Below are 15,007 nucleotides of genomic sequence, written 5' to 3'. Positions count from 1 at the left end.
GTACAATTCAGTGATGTGTGAATTTTCAAAGGATGGCTGTGTGTTGGTTTGCATTTTGTTTCAAAAAGAGTGAATGGAGCAAGTTTGCCTTTAAATGTGAACTGAATTGAGTAGCTCCCCCATCCCTGTGGTAGATACATTAGATCTCTCCAGTGGGCTAGGGAATGGAGGGCCGTGGAGACAGCAGAGAAGGGAAGACAACAGAGGTTTATAAAATCATCAGTGATGTGAGGAAAATGAGCAAGCAGGGATTATTCACTTTCTCCTTAATTACAAAAATCTGGGGCCATCCATGCAGATGGCAAGTTTAATAAAAACAAGAGGAAAACAGCATTGGGAAGGGTGTAGCAATTGTATCTAAGACTGAATGGCAGGGATGAGAGTTGAACAAATTAGGGATAAAGAAAGAGTAGTAATTAAGATGAGAGAATTCTAGGCAATAGATTAATGCATTCATTAAACTAATAGGAATTAAGCATTACAATCTCCCCAGCTTTGAAACTTCAGCCTTGCCATTTTAAATGTCATGTCATTCTTGGTTACTTCACAGAAGCATAGGATTTATTTATTTATATTTATTAAATTTGTATACTGCCCTTCATCCAAAGGTTACAGGGGGGCTCACAACATAAAAATGAGAAGACAAAATACATAATAAAACAGAAACAAGAACAAAGCAATCACCACACTCCCACAAACATATTTAAAAGGCAATAAAATGTTAATCAGCCAAAGGCCTGCATATCCTCCAACATTTCTCAGATGAAAATAGGAATGTTCTTAATAATAATAATAATAATAATAATAATAATAATAATAATAATTTTATTATTTATACTCTGTCCTTCTGACTGGGTTGCCCCAGTCACTCTAGGTGGATTCCAACATATAAAAAAAATAAGAAAACAGGGCTGTCTTCAAATGTCTTTGAAAAGTTGTATAGTTCAGCTTGCAGGTCGCATAACTCAATACCATCAGATGAAAACAGGGACACTCTACCATACCCTCCAACATTTCTCAGATGGAAATAGGGACATCCTAATGAACAGTGGGACATTCTGGTAGAAACCGGGATGGCTTGTGTAAATCTGGGACTGTCCATGGAAAATAGGGTCTGGACCTGGTTATACAGAAACATTTTGTTTCTGGCACCTAAATATATGTCATGAAGGCTCCAGGCAAGCCTCCCTGGGGAGGACATTCCACAAGAGAGGAGACACCACAGAAAAAGGCTCGTTCCGTGATTCTACTCACCGGTTACTGCTGTGTTTTTGACTGTGAAGAATGAAGAATATCCTTATGTATTACTCTTGTTACAATGGTTAAAAAAATTGTTTAGAATATCAATAACAAAAAGATAGAGCTGGCCTACTTGGCTACTCTCGACAGAATTACATATTTTCCACTTGAGGCGCAGGTGGCCTCAGTGGTTAGGAGCAGCATTTACCAGCTGTAAGACAGCTACAGCCATTCCAGGACCAAGATAGCTTGACATTCTACTGCATCACTTAACCGTGAACCTGCCATAAATGTTGATCAACTACTTGTTGCTTAACATCATTCAGTTCATCACTTCAGTTTATCTGCTACTAGCTGAAAGCACCCGGTGTTGCTCAGGAATTCTAAAGAAACCGAAACAATGAAGGGGTAATGTAATTGGTTAGTTTCTATAGTTGCCCACACCCCTTTCTTTTCCCAACCTGAACTGGGTAGACCTGGGGAACACACAAACCAATCACTGCTATGTTGTACTGACTGTATGTGGTCAGTAGCTCTGCTAGACTGAAGGAGGTAGAGTGAACATCTGAATGGTGAGACCCATGGGTTTGGAAGGGGCCCCTGAGCTTACCTGGGTGCTTCTGGAAGACAACAGGGCAGGCTGGAGCAAGTCCACCTTCAGACTGGAAGGAGACCCATCCCTTGTAAGTGGGGTTCCAGGAGGCTTCTCTGATTGGAGCTAGGTTGCCCTCCATCAAACCAGTACTAAGCAACCTTCCTTTTAAAACTCCCACAATGCTCTGGAGTTACTTAGCTCTCCAGTGCATTGTGCAAATGTTAAAACGCGTAGCCACGTGTCCTGAGGTCAGCGTCTGTGAGCTGCGCTGGGGAGTGCCGGCCTCAGCAGCTGCCTGAAGATGTCTGATGTCTACGTTGGCCTTGCATGTTGCAAGGTTTTCTGTTTCGAATTTCACAAATAGTTCTGAACTAAACATTTACTCATGGGCACATCAACATACCAGTACCTTCTTCTTTTTTCATTATACATGCTGTTAAGCTTAGCTTTTTAATGTCACTATTAAGGATTTTTTTTATTGTATTAGAGTAAGGGGTTTGGGTAACTTTTTTTTGTTGAAGTTTTGTGGGAGAGCATCTCAAATTTACAGAACTGCCACCTGGATTCCTGGAAAAATCAGGGAAACATGTAGATATAGAATTGCAAAGCAAAAAATTCATTGCTTCCTTCCATTTTAATGATGAGAGAGAGAGAGAGAGAGAGAGAGAGAGAGAGAAGACAACAAAGGAAATCTTAACTCCAAGGGAACACCATGGTAATGAGGTTATAAAATGGTTCTAAAATGTTCCACGTAGCCTTTCCATGAGTTTCTTTCAGCTGCCAGGCGGAAGTGGAATGGAAAGAGGTGGGTTGTGTGGTAGTAGAAAAGCCCTCAGGCATCTTTTTAAAAGTATTAGACTGGGAATCATTAAATTAAACAACTCCCTCAATACTTATTTCTAAGTGCAATGAATAAATAATATTCCTTGCTTTTATTTTCACTGATCAGCAATTTGCTGGCATTAGTCATTGTTCCTAGGAGCAACAAACCTAGAGAACTTTTGTGGTGTCATGCGAATTCTAGACAGTTTGAAAAAGTTCCAGACTTTGTGGAAAACATTTCAAGATGCAGAATGCAATCTAACCAACCTAAATACTTCAAATCCCTTTGATTTCTGATGGGATGTGAGAACTGGTATAGATATTACTTTTGCCACCGAGAATTTCCCACCGAAGCTCAGCCGTATCATCTGGTACAAGGATTTCCTGATCCAAACTGTATGAGGGTGCACTCCAGGACCTATGAGAAGTTTGAAATGTGGAATCTACCATTCTGTGTCCATCTGAGTAGTGACAACATTGACACACACTGTTTCCAGTGACCCCAGTATGAGCTATGACCCCAATAAGGGTGGTAGCTCAGTAGTAGAACATCTGCTTTGCATGCTGAAGGTCCTAGATTCAATTCTTGACATCTCCAGGTAGGGCTTGGTGAGGCCATCCATGCCGTTAGAATATTCTGTTCCACCTTAAGAGGAACAGGAATGACTGTTGTATGTCACATGCCTGTTTACACTCCAGCACAGCTTGCTGGGAACCTCTGTTTGTGTATAGCTATTGCTTATGCTGCTTGCTTTTGGACATGAAGGGGAGAAGACATGTTTTTCCTTTTGTCCTGATGTATGCTGAATAATCTGCTTGTAAATATGCTTTACACAGCCTCTCCCTGCCACGTCTGTTGTGTGTTTACTCTGCTGAGTTGCGTGCCCAGCTTCTGAAGCTTCTGAAGCTCTGGGTCGCAGATTCATGCTGCGCCAAGGACTGGAGTTTGACTGGCATGTCGGCCAGTGGGCTGGAGCCAGCTGGGGGCTTGCCAATTGCCCCCAATTCCTTAGCAGCATCCCAACATGCCCTACATCAACATCATCCCAAACTTGCTCTGAGGGCCCCTCAACTCTAAGAAGTAGCTTTGGGAGGGACACACACAGGGTGAGCAATTCCACTTGTGCAAGCATGACTATGCTCATGCAGCCTCATAGATTCCCCACCTCTTCTCCATTTATACTACTGTCAAGCATTCAGTTTATATCACGTATAAGAAGTATGCACCAGCATGGAGAATTTTGTTTGGAGCTGCTGATCATGGGGGAAGCAACATCTACACCAGGTGTGGGGAAACTTTGGCCCTCCAGATGTTACTGAACTGCAACTCCCATAACCCCTGACCATTGGCCATGCTTTCTGGGGCTGATGGGAGTCATAGTCCAGCAACATCTGGTTCCTCACCTAACTCTGAATTTGTATAGCTAAATGTGTGATGACGTGATAAAAAGGAAGCCATATCAATTTCTGGTTCTCCAAGGCAAGTGCAGCCTGGTGGTTAACTATCCACATGTGAAAACATGAAGTTTATTTGAGCCCCTGATAGGCTGCCATATGTAGCCAACAAACTACATTGAGCTTGGTAGGTCAAAGTTGTGTGAGTCTCTGGAGAAATTCCCCCCCATTGTAGGTGATCAGCGAAAAAAGCCTTCACGACTTAGTTCTGAAGCTCCTTGTATTCTGTTACGCTGTAGTTTTCATCCTTTGCCCTGCCAGCGTCTACCTGCTGTCATCAGCCCGTTTAGGGTTACAAACAATAGCAAATGGTCGCCCCCAAATACAAAGACACTTTCCACCACAGTATCTTTAGTTTCAGCAGCCTCTATATTGACTCAATGGGAGTTTTGCTTTTCCGAGTGTGTTCAGTGTCACCAGCTTCAGAGCTACAGTATCGGAGTTCAGCAAAACATCTGCTCAAGAGATTAGAATTACATCGATGCTGGTGGCATTGCAGGAGAAATGGGCTGAAAGTCACTTTGAAGATTAAAAAGTCCTATTCAAATGTTAGTCAGGCACAAAAGTGATTTAGCCAGCCACAGAAATTCCATCCTCAGTGTCTCCTTCCCCATGAAATGTCCAGCACAGACACTCCAAATGTTAGGAAATCCTGGTCTGGCCTCATACCAGCTAAGTTATATATGCATACCTATAGCAGATTCTGCCCATTCAGGCAGAAACAAAGGATTATTCATGGATTGTTAAGGGTCCCTTTCTATTCATTGGCTTCCATAGTGCCAAAATTAGTTGTGAATGAGGGCCAAATTAGATGTTACATGGAGATGCACTGAGGTAACTTAAAAATTAACAACAGTCTTAGGAGGCCCCTCTCAGGAGTGGAGGAATAATGAAAATCTCCACATCTCCAAAATGCCATAACTAATTTTAACTGGACCAGGGACACTATCTAGGGCCAATGGACACCTTCTGCCCTCTGGGGAAGAAGAAGATTGTGAGGAAGACAGGCCAAAACCATAACAGGACCTGCTCAAGCCAGACTGGTCCCCCTCCCACTGGGCCAACTTTGCATTTTATATTATTTATTTCTATTAGTATTTTAAAACTGTAAACTGCCTTGGCTGCCTTGGCAGAAGGGTGGTATATACCTGTAATCAATTAAAAATAAAGAAATCATACATGGATACTTTATCTTGACCATATAATAGATTTTTTAAATAAAGAATCCTTATCCCATATTATTTCTATGGTGGCCTCTTTCAATTATCTTTCCCTTCCCCAATCTGTCTTAAATCCCATCTCACTATTTTTTGTGTCTTTCTGCTGGTTTTTACCTGTCTTCTAAACAAGATTTTCTTTAAGAAGAGTGTTTCTGGGTTTTCTTCATTTACTCCTCTGTCTTTCTAAGGGGGAAATGCACATGGGGTGAGGAACAAAGAGAAAGGGAATCCCAGCATTCCCAGTGGGACCTGCTGTATTGCATTGAAAGCACATGGCACTGGGAGGAAGCCCAAGGTCAGCAGAACAAAAACTAAGCAAAATAGTTTCAAAAAACAAGACAGCCCAGTGGAGACTATGTGTGATAGCAATGCGATGTTGATTGTCAGTTGCAAAATAAAAATGGGTGGGAAATAGGGTTGGGGAGAAATTCGGTTTAGTGCTCAATTACAGCTGGTTTTATAATATTCACACTCTCCAAAACGATATGAGAACTGAAACACAACCATCCTTTAAAATCTGCAATTATACACATTTTGCGATGCAGCTCTCCAACAAAAGAGTGTTTATTAAAAGGCACATATTAGGGGGAAATATGCATAAAAATGAACGTATTGGCGAAAATAATGGAGAAAAAAATGCATTGTATTTGGAGAAACGGCATGCCTGAAAATTGCACTAAATAGCTGGAGAAGTTTCATTAGTTTTTGTTGTTTTTAATGCAGATTGCTGCAGAATTGTGGAGAACTGAATTTATCGTCGGGGAACGTAGAAACCAAGAGAACCATCACTGACAGATCCTTCCATCCCTAGCAGGGAAGGAACGGAAGGGGATATTCTGAAAAGGGTATGGCTGTCCTGAGTCCTGCTGGCTGGTGGTAAGGAGACGATGCAACTTTTTGTGTGTGTGGGTCCCACTTGTAAGAACAATTCACAGATAAGCATTCTGCAATGCGTGGGCATTGTCCGCAGGCGTAAAAGGTTTGAAGTCTAAGGGTAGGAATGATTCGCGAGTGAATATTGCCAGCATTTGCATATCAGAGCGCTGGAACATGACTCATATACACCCAGTGACTAATTTTATTTCTCCCCTTATAGTAATAGAGGGTTCTTACTTAAAAGCTTTTCAGATCTATATGAACAATGTCAAGTAAAGTGATTTCTCTCTCTCTCTTTCTCTCTCTCTGTCTAGAATAATGTGTTGACTAATAATAATAACAGGACTGACTGATTGAGAAGGCTAGGTAAGAGACCTGGTCTGATGTAAGGATGACTGTGGGAGTATTTTGACATAAGGCTGTTAAGGAAAGGGAGAAGATGAGTCTCTGCCATTTGCCTGCCTGCCTGCCCACCCACCCGCCGCCTACCCCTGTAACTGATCTCTGTGTCGGAGGTCACAAGCCAGCTGTCTTGCTTGCTGTTTTTGCTTAGCATTCAAATGAATTATATTCCCTTTTAGTCACTATATCTTGGGTGGCTGGGGCTGGTTAAATGCTTTTGTTTCTTAAATTAACCTCTCACAAAGACATTGAATGAAAAACGCAGTGTCAGTGCATAAGATTTCATGCCCACAGGTTATCATAGCAGCAGGAGTCGTGGATGTCATAATTTGGGTAACGTTCGAATTACCGGCGGCACAGGAGAACCTTTGATCTTGACCATGTTCTGCTAATTATTTAATCTTGAACAATATAATAACATGTTCCAGCCCATACCTTAAGTAAGGGCACAGCGCTTACGCAAGGCCTCCTTTGTACACACGAGCCTGCAGCCTGCACTGTGCAGAAAGGCATTGTATAAAAATCTTTTGGGGGTGCAACTTTATTTTCTACACAGTTCATTATTCTGTGTAAATACAGTTCTCTGTGTAGCCATCGTGTCCATTTCTGTGGCCCACATATTTCAATTTTTTAATGGCTGCAATTTCGTTTCTTCTTATCCTTGAACGAAATGCTGAGAGCAATTCTATTTTCTCTCTCTTTTGCCCTCTCACTTCTTGAAACAGGAAATGGGGGGGGGGAGGGCAAAGCAAAGGATTGTGGCATTGCCATGCACACACGCACACAGTCTCTCTCTCTCTCACTCTTTTTAAAAAGAGTGAAGTTTGTGATTTCCCCAGTTCAGTTCTTTTATTAATTCTCAGGTTTGTTCTGCCCTGCCTCCCACGCCTTCCCAATCCCAGTTTAACTAGGACATTTCAAAAATTAATTCTCGGCCAAAAGCATGTGCGACGTGCCACAACTTCCAGCTTCTTTAGTACATTTGCATCTTTGTCTTCTCCCACTTTACTAAAGTGAATTGTTTTTTTAAAAAAATAATAGTTTTAAAAATTTATATCCCATCCATCTGGCTTGGGTTTCCCCAGCCACTCTGGACGGCTTACAACATATATAAAAACACAACACAACTGCAAACATAAAAAGATATCCTATGCAAGCCACAAATAAGCCAATAAATCAATAGAAACCAACAACAACAACAACAACAACAACAACAACAGTTTACAGTTATACCCAAACTGAAATAACTGCCAACCCCAACTAAACATTTAACCAACACCAACCCAATAAAAACAAAACAGAGGAACCAAAATTAGAACCATTAAAACATTTTACAACATTTTAGCCAGTTGCCCCAACCCAAGAGTTGTTCCAGGAATGTCCCAGTGGCCTCCCAGGAGCCTTGCAGCAGAGAAGAGCAGTCCTCCTTCCAGCACTCTTGGCAGCAACAGTGTCGCAACAGCAGCAGCAATGTTTATTGAATTTATATCGCACCTACACTCCTAAAGAAGCCCAAGGTGGTAAACAATAAGTGATAAAACAAAAAAAGTATTTACAATCAATTCTAATACAGATGTAGGCTAGGATGGATCTCTACTTAAAAAGCTATTTGAGAAAGAAGAAGGGATCCAGAAGACATTGAAAAGAAAACAGAGGTGTCACCTGTCTGAAATTTAATGGTGGTGGTGGGGAGTCCAAAGGGCAGGTGACACAAAACTAAAGCCTTGCTTCCTACATTGGGCAGAATGGACCTCCTGATAAAATGGTATCTGCGGGAGGCCATCATTATCACCTGTGGACCAAAGTGATGCATTAGGTATCTAAGAGGTGAGATGATCTTTCATGTATCCTGATCCCAAGCTCTCCAGAGCTTTATGCACCAAAACCAGCAGCTTGAACTTAGTTAGACATTGCCAATCCACAGGTTGGGCTGCCCAGATGATGTGCCTTGCTGATGTGGTCCAAAGGAAAGCAGAGCAATATGTTTTGCAACAGCTTGGCTGCAGGAGTTGTCAGAAGGAGCCACCCAACTGTTCTAGGAACGCCTCTCCAGATTTGCGTAGGGTTTACTCCTTGGCCTATTCTCCTCCCAAAAGGCAGCAGAGGTTTAGGACCAGTGTTTTCATTCTCCTAGATGGGCTACCTTCTCAGGTTGAGGAGTCCCAGCTACCCCTCACTTCCCTTTACAGCACATGCAGAAACTGCCTTCTTGGCTGTTGGGTCCACTTTTGGTCTCATCCTCTCAATCTGCCAGAGCCTGTATGCATTGAGGAAACACTCAGTAAAGCAGTTTTGATGTGATTAGTGTCAATATTCTTTTTGTATGGAGAATGAACAATGCAAACACGAGTCCTTGCACAACAGCATCGTGCCGCACAAAAAGAATATTATTAACTCATATTTTAAAAGAACAATTTTATACCACTTTTTGGCCCTATGGGTAGAGTGAGCAGCATACAACAATTCTTCTCTGTTGCCTGTCAGAAGCCGCTGCTACAGAATGGACTGACTAAAACCCCAAATGCCTATTTGCTTCCAAAGTTCTGAGAGCCCCCAAGATTTATAGATCTCTCCCTGGATGCTGTATGGGCCTGCCTGTTATCGCAGCTTCTTTTAAACCTGACAGATCCTCCCTTACTAACTTTAGCTCTTTATCTCAAAATCCAGCACGGTGCAGAGGGTACCTTGGGAATGTCTGCCGTCACACCGCCAGCGTGCCTTCTCAAGCCCATTGCAGAGAGGCCAACCCCCAAGGGTGAGAGAGCCTCTCTGTGTTTGTCCTTTGTGTGGAGACAGTGAACAAGGGCACTAATTAGTGCATGGCCTGAGTATTCCAAACAAATAGAGGAAGGAACAACAGAATAAAGAAAGATATGTGTTCACTACTGGAATTGTGTTTTGACATTTATTTTGGACTTCATCAAGGCAACAGTCTTCTGCATTAATTGAAGAAGAAAAATAAACAGTCTCATTACCATCAGATCTGATGATGGGGGGAAATGGGCTGGAAAAAAATCCTGGATCTTGGCTGAGTCCCGTTCTACATTTAACAAAAGGGTAGAAGCACATTCTTCACGGCTGTGCCGTTTGGCTATTATGTTTAACAATCTAATTAGAAGGGCTGCGTAGTGTTTCCCCATAATAAAAGCAAAGACAGCACACACAAGCAAAACCAATTAGATAGCTGTAGTTCCACAGAGCTGGACTGCCCTCCAGCTAGTTTCTAACAAACCATCCAAAGGCAGCTCCTGCCCACTGCCTGAACAGGAACATGGCAGTGGTTTTAAGGGACAAGGCACTGCTTACAGACCCTCCAAGTGTCCCTATTTTCCAGGGACAGCTCCAGATTTATTTTTGATTCCAGAATGTCCCACTTTTCCTTAGGACGTCCCTATTTTCATCAGAGAACTATTGGAGATTATAGAGTTATGCAACCTTTGAGCCAAGGAGATAAGTAACCATACAGCCTTTAGAAGACACCTGAAGGCAGCCCTGTATAGGGAAGTTTTAAAAATATTTAATGTTTTATTATGTTTTTATATAAGGTGGAAGCAGCCCAGAGTGACTAGGGCAATCCAGTCAAATGGCTGTGGTATAAATAATAAAATTGTTGTTGTTGTTGTTGTGGAATAGGACAGCCCTGTTTTCATCAGAGAAACATTGGAGGGTATGTGCTTATTAGTGGTCCAGTGCCAAACCAGTGACAGGCTTCAGAGTTTACTGGTTTTCCCCACAGTCATAACTTCTAAATACCCTACAGTCAAGACCTCCTAAGCATGAACAAAACGTTACTCAAGTAGAGGAATTTCCTAATATTCTTCTACATGCAGTGTTGTCAGAAACAGGCCAACATGCATCTTCTTCAGACTGTTTGGAGTTGGCAAGCCTAATTCAAGAAAGCAAACATTTAAGCCTCCTCAAATTGTTTTATCCACGGGGGCCACTGTGGATGCTGCGATGATTCTCTGCCTGCCCATTTTAGTGAGCTCAGCATCCTCCTCAGAAAGCAGCAGGATGTCTTCGCAGGTTGACTGAGCTCTCCCAGCTCAACCAATTGAAGAATCCCAGGGTTACTATTAGCTCAGTAGCGGAGCATCTACTTTGCTTGCATAAGGTCCTCAGTTCAGTCCTGGGCATCTTAATCCACAGAGGCCATGTGAAAGAAGCATGCCACTGATTTACACTTCTGAGAGCTAGGCTAGCTCTCCAATTTGAAAACCATAGGCCTAGTCTAATGTTGCTAATAACTAACCCAGATCTCTAGATTCTCCTAAACTTTACTCTTGAAAAGAGTATTTTTTTGAAATACCACTGCCTTAAAAAATCTGTTCACTGAAGCCATGGTGAATGGTAATTCAGATAACATCTGAAGCAGGGAAAGGTATCCCACAGTAAAGGCAATTTTCAGGTCACCACCTTATTACCGGGAAACACTGGCCTGCAAGCGCTCCAATTGGAGAACAGCCTTTACCAAAGGTGTCATGGGCTTTGAAGACACTCAAACTCCAGACGAAAGGGAGAAATGTGCTAAGAGGAAGGCACGCTGGGCAAACCCTCCCATGATCAACTCCCACCCGGAAATCTATGTCCCCACTGTGGAAGGACGTGTGGATCCAGAACTGGCCTCCACAGTCACTTACAGACTCACTGTTAAAACATTGTTTATGGAAGACAATCTTACTTGGCTATGAGTGATCGCCAAAGAAGAAAGAAGAAGAATAACCTGAAAATGTAGAGTGAGGTACCATGAGTAGAATTTCCCCCAGATAATCTAAGTGATCTTTTAAATCTATGCAGGTGATATTTCAGGGAGGAACATATGAACAGGTGGGAACATATGGACATACTTTCAACTGAGTCAGACCATTGGTCCATGTAGTTCAGTGTTGTCTACACTGACTGGCAGTGGCTCTCCAGGGTTTCCCACATGGAGATGCCATGGATTGAACGTGCCAAGCAGATGCTCTACCACTGAGCCATGCCCCCTTAGTTGGTGGGCAAATTGCCAAAGATCTATGAAATGCTACCTTAATGCCCACCCCCCCTTGAGATGCATTCCAATGCCCATCCCCTCCCAAGTTCAATAGCATGCAAACAGGTGACCATAAATCAAAAACGTTGCTTTTGCTTTTATGAACATTAGGTTCCGTACACAAGGGACTCCTTTTAATTTGAAACAGGACCAGAGCTATACATTAAGCAACATAATTGCCATGCTCCTCTCGGCCCCTTTTCCCTCTGCCGCCTTCGATCATGTATGAATTAAATTAAGGCAAAACTGTACTGAGCGGATTGCTCCACTGCAAGCTTAGTCATCTGCTTAGCATTTTGTGTGTCCCACAAGGCAATTGTGGTTATTCACAAGTCTATTAATTAAAACGAAAACTTGTAAGGAAACGACTCGGTGGGTAGATGGACCACTCAACCACTTCAAAATAAGGAAAACATAAAAACAAATGCAAAGAAAGGGGGTTCTTGCATTCCACGGACTGAATTATCTGATAGCGCCAATTGTTTGAAGTAAACTTTTACAAGCCTTGTGGACAGCGAGCACTTGTCATTGCGGCGTTTACACACATTTTTAATGCCTGAGAGTTAATGCAGGCAATGCAACGCTTGCTAGAATCTTGGAGATGGTGTTAATACCGACAGCAGAAACAGAAAACCTCTGGGTCTGGGAGGGTTTTTTATGCTGTGATTTGCAGGCTGTCTTTCCATACAGATTTGAGGTGGCTTATAAAAATAAAACAGTAACATCATAATAGGTGCTGGTGGCTTATCAGCCACTGAACCAATTTTAAGGGCTTGCTACTTACATATAGGGACGTGGGTGGCGCTGTGGGTAAAACCTCAGTGCCTAGGACTTGCTGATCGTATGGTCGGCGGTTCGAATCCCCACGGCGGGGTGAGCTCCCGTCGTTCGGTCCCAGCTCCTGCCCACCTAGCAGTTCGAAAGCACCCCTAAGTGCAAGTAGATAAATAGGTACCGCTTTATAGCGGGAAGGTAAACGGTGTTTCCATGTGCTGCGCTGGTGCAGGCTCGCCAGAGCAGCTTCGTCACACTGGCCACATGACCCAGAAGTGTCTTCGGACAGCGCTGGCTCCCGGCGTCTTAAGCGAGATGAGAGCGCAACCCTAGAGTCGGACACGACTGGCCCGTACGGGCAGGGGTACCTTTACCTTTACCTTACTTACATATAAAGGGACGTGGGTGGCGCTGTGGGTTAAACCACTAAGCCTAGGACTTGCCGATCAGAAGGTTGGTGGTTCAAATCCCCTTGCTCTGGCGGGAAGGTAAATGGCGTTTCCGTGTGCTGCTCTGGTTCGCCAGAAGCGGCTTAGTCATGCTGGCCACATGACCCGGAAGCTGTACGCCGGCTCCCTTGGCCAGTAAAGCGAGATGAGCGCCAAAACCCCAGAGTCGTTCGTGACTGGACCTAATGGTCAGGGGTCCCTTGACCTTTACCTTTACTTACATATAAAGCCATTAACAACTCTAGAATGGGTTACCTCAGATGGAATATGGAAATCTTCGCCTACACTGCCCAGTAAGAACATCAAGATCAGCGGCTTTTAGTATCATTAGTTATGGTGTTCTTCTGGAGCAGCTTTCTGAGCTGAGGGTGGATGGCACCACTTTGTGATGGTTACAGTCCTACTTGGATGGTTGTTTTCAAAGGGTAGTGCTTGGGAGTGTTGTTCATCCCCATGGTGTTTTATGTGCGGGATTCCACAGGGTTCATTTTTTACCCCTGTGACGTTTAACATCTCCAGGAAACTGCTGAGTGAGGTCACCTGGATCTTTGGAATACTTTGTCAACAATATGTTGATGACACGCAGCTCTGCTTCTTCTTTACGTCTGCAGGTGTGGCAATGAATGTGCCAGATCAATCATTTCAACTCTCTCAATTGTTGCGCCATTTTATTGTTGTTGTTGTTTAGTCGTTTAGTCGTGTCCGACTCTTCATGACCCCATGGATCAGAGCACGCCAGGCACTTCTGTCTTCCACTGCCTCCCGCAGTTTGGTCAAACTCATGCTGGTAGCTTCGAGAACACTGTCCAACCATCTCGTCCTCTGTCGTCCCCTTCTCCCTGTGCCCTCCACCTTTCCCAACATCAGGGAGTCTTCTCTTCTCATGAGGTGGCCAAAGTATTGGAGCCACAGCTTCAGGATCTGTCCTTCCAGTGAACACTCAGGGCTGATTTCCTTGCCATTTTATTGGGCTTGCTTTATTCTGCATTTTCATTGTGGGTGTTTATTTTGATGAAAGTGTTCTAATGTGTATTTCTATTATATGTGTGGCTTTATACTTGCAAATGGCTTAGAAGCCACTTTGGCAAGTAAACAGCATACAAATAAATAAAGATGCAATTAAAAAACAAAAACAAAGTAGCTGCTTTGAAACAGGATTCTTTCTCCTATATGCAGCAGTATTCTGGTGCCCAAGGCAGAAAAACTAAATGGTGCCACACCCAAAGTATAATAATAGGTAAATATTTCACAATCTGCTGCCTTCTTTCAGTATCTCAGAAACTCTCTCACCTTGCCTCACCCTACCTAACAGTGAGGTTGACCTTCTTATGCTAATATTATTTCAAGGTAGAAGGGGGAAAGAGCATAGCTGTGTAATTTACTTTTGTAAATGAGGTATTGGTTATGAAAGGCGGTCAACCTAAACCTACACCAGATCCACCAGCAAATATTATTATACCTGATGATCAAGGCATAGGTTAGCCAGCTAAACCAATATTCTGTATGATGTTATATACCAGTGAATGTGTTTCTTGGGGTTCCATGTCTATTTAACTGACTCCCAATGAATATTCTTAAATAAATCTTTAGAATAATAAGCAAAATGTGTCTGGAATTCCTAGGAGGTTAGGAGGAAGGCCAAATATACTATATGAAGGAGTTGGTAAAAAAAGAAGTGTGTGTTTGGGGGGGGGGGGGAAGAGGTCAGATTACTAAACCAAGAATGTATCATGTATTTTTTGTACTGAATGAATACTGTTGTTTGAAAGAATAAGGTGAAGGAACTGGATGGGCAAGACTTGGAGATTATTGCAAAAATTCCTTCCCATTTGTCTGTAATTATCCCACACTTAGTAACTGAGGTTGCAATGGTTATGATTATGTCCTTATGCTGTAGTATTTCCAGATAGGGGTATGGGAGATGTTCATGTTTAAAGGTGAACTTGCCTCATGCATGCTTTCCAAAACAATATGGAAACTGAAACTCTGCCATGCTTGTCAGTGGCATTTTTTTATTCAGCCTGCCTGTTATTTTTCCTCAACCCAGCTACCATGTAGATATATATATATATTGTTTGTTTCTTGTCTGTACCTTAAAGGTAAAGGTAAAGGTAAAGGGACCCCTGACAGTTAAGTCCAGTTG

The sequence above is a fragment of the Podarcis liolepis genome (genome assembly GCF_965112155.1).
Source record: "Podarcis liolepis genome assembly, chromosome: 4".
NCBI classification, from domain to species: Eukaryota; Metazoa; Chordata; class Lepidosauria; order Squamata; family Lacertidae; genus Podarcis; species Podarcis liolepis.
This window is presented reverse-complemented; position numbering follows the sequence as displayed.